The 8298-nt window shown below is 45.1% G+C and overlaps 1 pseudogene; it reads right to left on the reverse strand.

Annotated features, from left to right (window-relative positions):
• Positions 1–3151: 3151 nt before the first annotated feature.
• Positions 3152–7519, reverse strand: LOC131883049 (unconventional myosin-VI-like; annotated as a pseudogene).
• Positions 7520–8298: the final 779 nt, after the last annotated feature.

Genomic DNA, 8298 nt, shown 5'->3' on the forward strand with positions numbered 1-8298 from the left:
CCACAATAGGAATTGACAAATGATCCAAAAGTTGTATATAATGTAGACAAAATTAACGAAGAAAATCCCTATTTGCTCATGCCTAGTACTACCCCACGCAACAAATTTACCTTGACGAAATTTGAATTTAGATTTTATTGATGATTTGTTGTCTTATTTAAGATTAGGCTTTGTCAGGGCTAATTTCTATACACAGACAATGTTTTGATATATAAATTTCTTTTAATATTTTGAAAGGCATCATTGTAAATGTCAAAAGAAAAGTTGTGATTGAAATAACCTCGCACGCAATACGAGCCTCATTCATTGGAAAGAACCTGGGAATTTTGATTTTCTCATTAAGCATTGAATGAATATCAATAATCCCAGTATTAGTGACTTGAATGAGATAGCCCGAAAGTATGGTTGAGAATGATGTTCGTTTTATGAATTAGGCTTTATTTTATAAAGTATGCCTTCAAATTCAACGGTGCAACCCCATTGTTCACATGAGAAATCAGGTTTGATTCAGCTCACAGAATCTCCAGCACTAAAAAATTCTGAATTAATTGCCAGGTTCAGTGAAGAAATGGGCACGTTTTCTGCTCAAGATATACCGTATTATGAAAAACTAAGTTCAATCGATCTCAAACCAAAATCAAAATGTTAGCCAAAATGTTATGCCTTATCCAACGCAATCGGTCGTAGGTCGTAATAAGTAAGCGTTGGATTAAATCAGAACAATAATGTTCAACAGAAATTGAGCTACGTAACGAAAAACCCTCTTAGGTTCTCATAACGTGAGTTAGCTAAAGCTGTAAAAACACTACTTTTGTAATCCATCTGTTGGGTGGTTAAACTCGACAGCCTTACCTTGCGTTCACAATAAGATTTGAAGAGCAATCGAGCATCGAGGTCGATTAAGACTGATTGACAAATTGAAGGCAAACAATTTGACTATGAAGGTTAGCGATTTCTTATCTCGTAACGCTTGTGACTGTGAGTTTGTGACCGATGAAAATGCATTTGACGGCAATGGCAGAGAAGCATTGGTAAAGCAATTTCAGATAGCTCACATGTACGTAGAACTACAACGTGTCAAGTAATTATAGTTTCTCTGCCTGCAATTTTTTAAAACTCTTTCATTACACCTTCATATTTCTAATTTGTCGAGCAAGACCGAGACTTTCAGGATCAGGATCAAAGGGTCTAATTTAAGTTCTCTTTCAAATGAGCTGTATCCTATGTCACAATGATTACCTTATTGAGTGCTTCAATTTTAAGCTCAATCAAAATTACATGCCAAAAGTTATCCTCTCTCAAAACTCTAGCCCTTTTATGACAACTAGTTAGGACCGTGACGCGAATTAAACGAATTAAATCAACTTCGAATTCCACATCCAATCTATTTCGACGGCAATCACTTGGCTTCAATATGGGTAGTTCCTCAGTCAACAAAAATCCCAAAAAGGATGATCCTTTGAGACCAATGTATGATATCTCCAAGTGCAAATCTCGTTTAAGGAAAAAATTCAAAACCACCGGAATCCTCTTATTACATTATAGCTGTACATATTACTTCCACATATTATGTACTCAAATGGGGATGTATTTGTCCTTTGTTCAAAAGCTTATATCCCTCAAATGTTCGCTAAATTCGATCTACAAGTCTCTTTTTCTATTGGAGTGAGCTATAAGTGCTAATAACCTTTTAGTTGTTTTCCTATTTTATCCCATATATGCCTTTTTTAATGTACTTTGAGGGATTTAATATACAAATCTGAGCTGCTTTCAAAATGCTCCTTTTGTTTGCTTAAAAAAGACGTAACTAGAAGTTTTGCCATTTGAGCAAGCACTGAATCAGAAATTATAAACATAACCATTGTGTCCCCTCATAATTGATCAATCTTGTTTAAACGTATTTTTAAGTTTAAGCCTTTTCATGCCAAAAATTGGATAAAGAAGATAGCTTGATGCTCGCCGCAACATGTACAGATAAGAAAAGCAAAGAATACAAGTCACCGCGTTCTTTGTCCTTTTCTCCTGTTACCATTGAAAACAATCTAATCTTAGGAAACTTAGAGGTATTCAGTTGAAAATACTGAAGTAGAATTGTTGCATAATGCTTTACATATTAATATACAGTAAGTATTACTTGAGTGCGCTTAAACGATATGCTTACAACGGCTGTACTAAACTGTTGAAAAAAAAATAGAATCTTGATATTTTAATATATCTTGATATGCTAGCCAGTTCACAAAGAAGTACCGCAGAAGTGCAACCCACGCCCAAATAATAAAAGACATTCCGTTGGTAGTTACCAAAAAACTAAGATTGAAATTGATTTAACGGTACTGTCTTTTTGAAACATTACCTGCAGCTCCGGCAACCCGTTTTTATTGTAGATTTCAAGCTGGAACGAAACAAAGGTCATGCACGTCATATTTTCCCTCCCACTACGTACTCTTTTGTCTAAAAGGGACAGGCAAAGAGACTCGTTTGAACAATTTTTGCATGCTTTAAATCTGCAATGATATGGGGGTTAGGAGTTCGCTTTTTGTGGCTGTCAGATAAGAGAGAGAAAATATCATGAACCTTTCTTGAGCTCTCGAACTTACTAGAACAATGTCAAAAACTTCGAATAGATAACGTTGAAGTTTTGATACTGAAACTGTGAGAGGCTTTTTCCAGGGAATTTATTTATTTTTGTAAAAGAAGCAAAACATTAATTGAAAGATAAAGCAACATAATTTTTGGGGTCCAACCTAGACGACTAAGACTTCTGAAATTGATTTCTTGGGGGACCGCTTTAGATTTAAATATGTTGAAGCAGGCACGTTTTGCTTTTTTCCACTAAATGATCTTGTCTGAACGCTATTAAAATTATCCGAGGCTCCAAGGACCCTATGGATTTGCTTGGCGAGGCCTCAGTTCGAGAGCACGTCGTTTAGGTTCTACGTAATACCATTAACTTGAATTATGTGCCTCTTAGCTAAATGCCATCGACCGCATAACAGACATGACGTGTACGTGAATTGTTCAAGTGTTATTGGGATCGTAAAATTCATAATGTGCATATTATTAGTTCCAAACCACACATGTTTGGTTCAGGATATACAGTACATCGTTAACAGAAATGAAGAAAGAGAAATGTTACAAGTTATTAGTGTGAAGCTATCGCTCAACTTGGGCGGCTTTTCTCGGGTTATTGGGTACAAATAAGATTATAAAAACAAAGAATGACTGGACAAATGAGAAACAAAGAACGGCTGGCTCTCTATCGTTTTCTCCTCTCTGCTGGACGCACATATGCCTGCCCGCCGTGCTTGGACCATTCCTTTTCAAAATCTTCTCAAGGATTTCAGCACCTCTCTTGCGAGACAATCCCGTCTCTTCTAGACCGCAGCTCGCACATACGGATATCGTCTTTCCCTGCTACCAGGAGAATGGGATCTCGGCCAGGATGCAGTTCCATCTGGCGCCCAATCCAGTCTCCATCAAAGTGGGCATACCACCAACCTCTTTGGCTCACTTGCGTGGGGTCAGTTGGACTACTCACGCCATTTTCAGGTGGCCTCACAAATGGAATTCGAAAGAAACGTTGATCATTATTGGTCACAGGTTTAGCCAAAGGTAAGGCCGTCGCTCCTGGAGATTTAGCTGCTTCTTCCAAGATGGAAGCCGGCACACGCATGTTATCGTCAAACTTGGACGATTTGGTCTTGTTCTTCGCTTTCCACGAATGGTACACTTTAAAACGACGGTGAAACTCTTCGCGACAAGCTTCCAGAAGATCAATGTCACAAGAGGTGTTAATCGTATCCCGAAGCTCTGCGTATTTCCAAGTCGATAGGTATACTTCTTCTGAGAAGGAGTCGGACTGGATGACGAGACAGAAGGACTTCGTCTCAATTGGGGGGTTTGAACATCTTCCAAATTGAGTTGTTCTCTTGGGCCAAACGCAAGGCCAATTCATGATCTCGACGCTCCTGCTCTATTTGCTCTTTGAGGCGAAGATTCTCTTCTTGAAGTTTCTTTGTCACTCGCTCGGCATTTTCTTGTTCCACCGATATCCGTCTCTGAATCTCGGCATCTTCCACCTTCCTTTTAGCTTCCATCTCGGCCTTTAGTTTCTTCTCCTGCTCAGTTTGAACTCGTCTCTTTTCCTCGTCCACCTTCCGTTGTTTTTCAGCCTCCATCTCCCGTTGGAGCTTCTTCATTCTTTCTTGCTCTTCGGCAATCTTCTGGTCCTTGATCTTTTTCTGAGCCGAATCAATCGCACCATAGATCTTGTCCACGAGCAGCTGGTAGCGGGCATCCAGAACGCTGGTCTTGACTGGGAACGTGGCCCGCACCCAACCAATCTCTGCCTGGAGTTCCTTGTTGAGCTCTTGGGCATTTTGCTTCACGGCCGCTTGATCCTTGGTCAGATTTTGGCTCATCTTTTCGATTTGCGTGATTTGTTCCACGAGCTTGCGGAGTCGCTTGATGGCTTTGAACCTCGGGGCATGTCTCTTTTTGGCCAAATGCATCCGAGCGTATTTTGAATCACCACCAAAGCCTCCCGACGATAAATGATCTTATTCTTCAGTTTGATCACAGACAAGGCGCCCCATTGGGCCTTCTTCCATTGACTGCACAGGATCCAGTGGTAGACTTTCTCGATGAGACTTTGGAGGTGCTTGGGGTCGGCCTTCATCATTTGGTCGAACTCGGCGAACTTCCCCGGGCGAAAGAACACCTTGGTCAGTCCAAACTTGAAGTCGTTATCATCCAATCCCAATGCTTTGAAGAGTGCCTTGCAAAAACAGCCGAGGGTCCAATCGGGCCAATTTGGGCGGCATATACTTCTTGTACATGGAGTAAAGCTCGGAAAATTGCGTCCGGGACGGGTAGCCCTGTTGCATGAGCTCGAGCACACTCGTCATGCCCGCACATTGGAGCTGAGACAGGATCGAGCCGCCTTCAAAGGTGCGAGCCACCATCTTCACGTTGGGCTTGATGCATCGAATGAAGCTGGTCCCCGTGGATTCGAGCTTTTCCATGAGCGAGGCCAATTGCGTCTGAAACTTGGACCCAACCGAGATGAAGGTCAGCTTGCCTTTGGGCGCACTCTTCTTGTCGCCCGTTGCAAATAGGCTCTGGGTGAAGGCATTCTGGCATTCTTGGACTAAAGCGGCCAAAGAAGCGTGCAGAGCATCATTGTTTTTCTCGATGAATTGCGCGGTCTGATAGCACACTGCTCCGGCGAAATGGCGAATAATGAACCCATCGTCGTCACGAATCTCGCGGTGTTTCTCGCAACTTGGACTTTCGGGGCAAGGCCAAGCGGAAATGGGACCCATTGTGCTCGTGCACGGCGGATGCGAAATGCTGGGGACTGGGTTTGGGCAATTTCGATTCCTCATCCAGTAAACTGAATATCCAATTGCCTTTGGCTTCGATGAGATCAATGCAATCTTGGTTGTCCACAAAGCTGATCCGCTTCACTCCCAATCCTTCTCGTTCGTAAAGCTCTTGCTCATCCTTGAGGATTCGCTGATTGAAAAACTGCTGGAGTTTCTCATTGCAATAGTTGATGCAGAATGCTCAAAGCTGTTGACGGTGAAGTACTCAAAGCCAGCTATGTCGAGCACGCCAATGTTAGTAGGAAGATTGCTCGAACGGGATGCTGTCATTGATTTGCTTCACAATGAAGTCGAACAGGCTGCTATAGATGGCCTTGGCCAGGCATCTCGGGCGTTGGTAGCTTCATGAACCTTCAGTGGGACCATGATAACGGTGCCTTTATAGCCTCCTTTGGCAGCTTGCATTACCCTTGCCGTCAAAGAACGCCGCAACTCATCCGCATCCAAACCCATGAGAGAGGCCACCACTTGGAGGGATTCCTCAGAGTCATCGGTCACTCTGCACCCGCCTCGATTGTCATCCGGATCATCTTCAAACTCAATGTTGCCTAGATGCAGCACCGTGGCAATGGTGGAGTATACTTGTTGTCGTACATGGGTGTCCATGCCTACTTTCTTAATCCGCATCCACTTGTAGAAAATCTTTGGCATCGTTTCGAATAGGATCAACAAGGCACCTTGTTGCAAATGAGCCTTAGACTTGCGTTCACTTGGAATTCGAGCTTCATCACTTTTGGCGCTAAAATATTGCGTACATCCTTGTCGGAGATAGTGAAAGTGGTCGGGAGAGTGCAAGTGAAGCTTTTTATACAAATCAGCGGGAGCTCCGGCGCACAATTGATAAAAGATATGATAGTTCCTCTCCTCACTGGCTTGACTCGTCACCCGTGCTCTCTCGAGCAAATAGTGGGAGATGTAACCACCGACAACACGACATTGAGAGTCAAAATGGATTTCGATGAACTTGCCAAATCGGGAACTGTTATTGTTTGCGTGTGGTCTTGGCGTTGCCAAACGCCTCCAGGATAGGATTGGCGTTTATATCTTTGACTCCAGGGCGCCTGCGCTCTGTCCAAAATTATCACAAAGGTACTTCAAGATGTATTTTCGTCGACTCAGTTTTACCAGCCCCGGATTCACCTGACACGATGATCGATTGCGATTGCTTCAGGACTTTCATGTCCCTGAAAGCCTTGTCGGCGATGGCAAATATGTGGGGGAAATGTGCCCAACGAGCGGCCTTGATAGATCTTGATGGTCGAGGAAGCGTAGAGGTCCTTTATCACTGATAAGGGTTGATGGCGATCAAGATGTTGGCCACGTAGGTGTAGATCTTGTCCTTGTCATAACGTCGCTTAATGTTATTCAAAAGAGTGGCTTCATTCAGGTACATGAGGACCACAATTGTCGTCCACCTCTTTGGCGTCATCATCTTCAGCTGGGTAATAAGCGGTCAAACGGGGCCACCACCAGCTTCTTGCCGCGTTTCCAGGGCTCAACCGTGACGGTGTCTTCGCCCAGGTCGACAATGTTGCCGCGGATGAAGCCCTCCAAGGGGTCGGCCACCCAAACCTTTTCTCGATCCATGAGCTTCTTTTTCTTCTTTCCTTCAAGGCATGCAGTCAGAACGAGGTTCTTCGGCAACTACGGAGCTGGAAAGGCTCTTGGGTTTTCCAGTCAATCGAACCTGCAATAAGATCAAAAAAATATGGGTGCGTAACATGTTGAATGGAGTCACGTCCAAGCCCTTCTTCATCTTTGAGGGTCAATCCTAGGACGATGATGAGTCAGGCAATTTAATAGCTTGTGGGATATCACGCCCCTACCGTAATTCAGTATCCGAGCCATGATGAACCTTGGGAGTGGACGGATGGCCTCTTGGCGTTCTGGCGTCCTTGGCCCTTGGCCACTAAATCCTATGAATTTTCTTCAACACCATCAACGGATGACACGTTCGGAGAGGCAAGCCAGACTCAAGACCACGGCCACAAGAACAGCTGCTAGGAGGCCTCTTGGTCATGGAGCTGGCAGCAAAAAGAATGCACCTCCCGAATGTTCTCCGTGTACAGGAACCAACCACGCACACCCAACTACTTATTCTCTCCTTGCGTTCCTTCCTCACAGATTTTTCCATCCTCCTCTCTCTCTCTTTTCCTTCTCTCTCTCTCTCATTTTATGTCCTCAACTTCTTGTCTGGAACGGAACGGGCTCTAATCATCTCATGTGAGGTCGTGCCGTCGGGCGTTTTCAAGCCCACTGTAGGACGGACTGTAGGACGAGTTTTAGACCGACGACACCCTGAACGTCTAGCCCGGCCGTGTGAGCTTATTGCGTGGAGGGCAGTTTTCAGGTTACGACCAGCAGGATCAGGTGTTGATTCCGGGCCGGATCCGCCCGATTCGGGCTGGAACAGCGCGAGTCAGCTGGAATGGGGCCGAGTGGCGTTCAATGAGGCTGCCGGCCGGGCGAGGATACAAAGGAAGGGAAATCCACGACGGGAACACGGTCTGCGCCACTGGGACGGATCGTCAGCGATCGGGGGTGATCGCGTATGCAAGAGACGGACCAAGACCAACCAAGAACGACCACGACCAAGCTGGAAACTGTAATCCACGGAAAAAGCTGGCCACCTGACCATTGACGTGTGGACCCGTGAACACGGCATCCGTGGACATTGGCTGGGGATGTGAGCGGGTTTCTCAATATTATGGCACCTCGTCTCTCATTGGCCGACGACACGCCTGGCTCACTGCCTTCCAACGTTGGCGTGCCCCCGCACGGATTGAGGCGGCCCTGTCTGTCGCTCAAAGAATCCCTCCCTCCTTCCTTCCTTGCTGGCCTCAGTGCCTGCCCGTGCCTGCCCGTGCCTGCCCGGGGCCGCCGTGATCGGTTCCACCGGAGGCTAGCCTCG

This window comes from Tigriopus californicus, chromosome 7, assembly GCF_007210705.1.
Source record: "Tigriopus californicus strain San Diego chromosome 7, Tcal_SD_v2.1, whole genome shotgun sequence".
Classification (NCBI taxonomy): Eukaryota; Metazoa; Arthropoda; class Copepoda; order Harpacticoida; family Harpacticidae; genus Tigriopus; species Tigriopus californicus.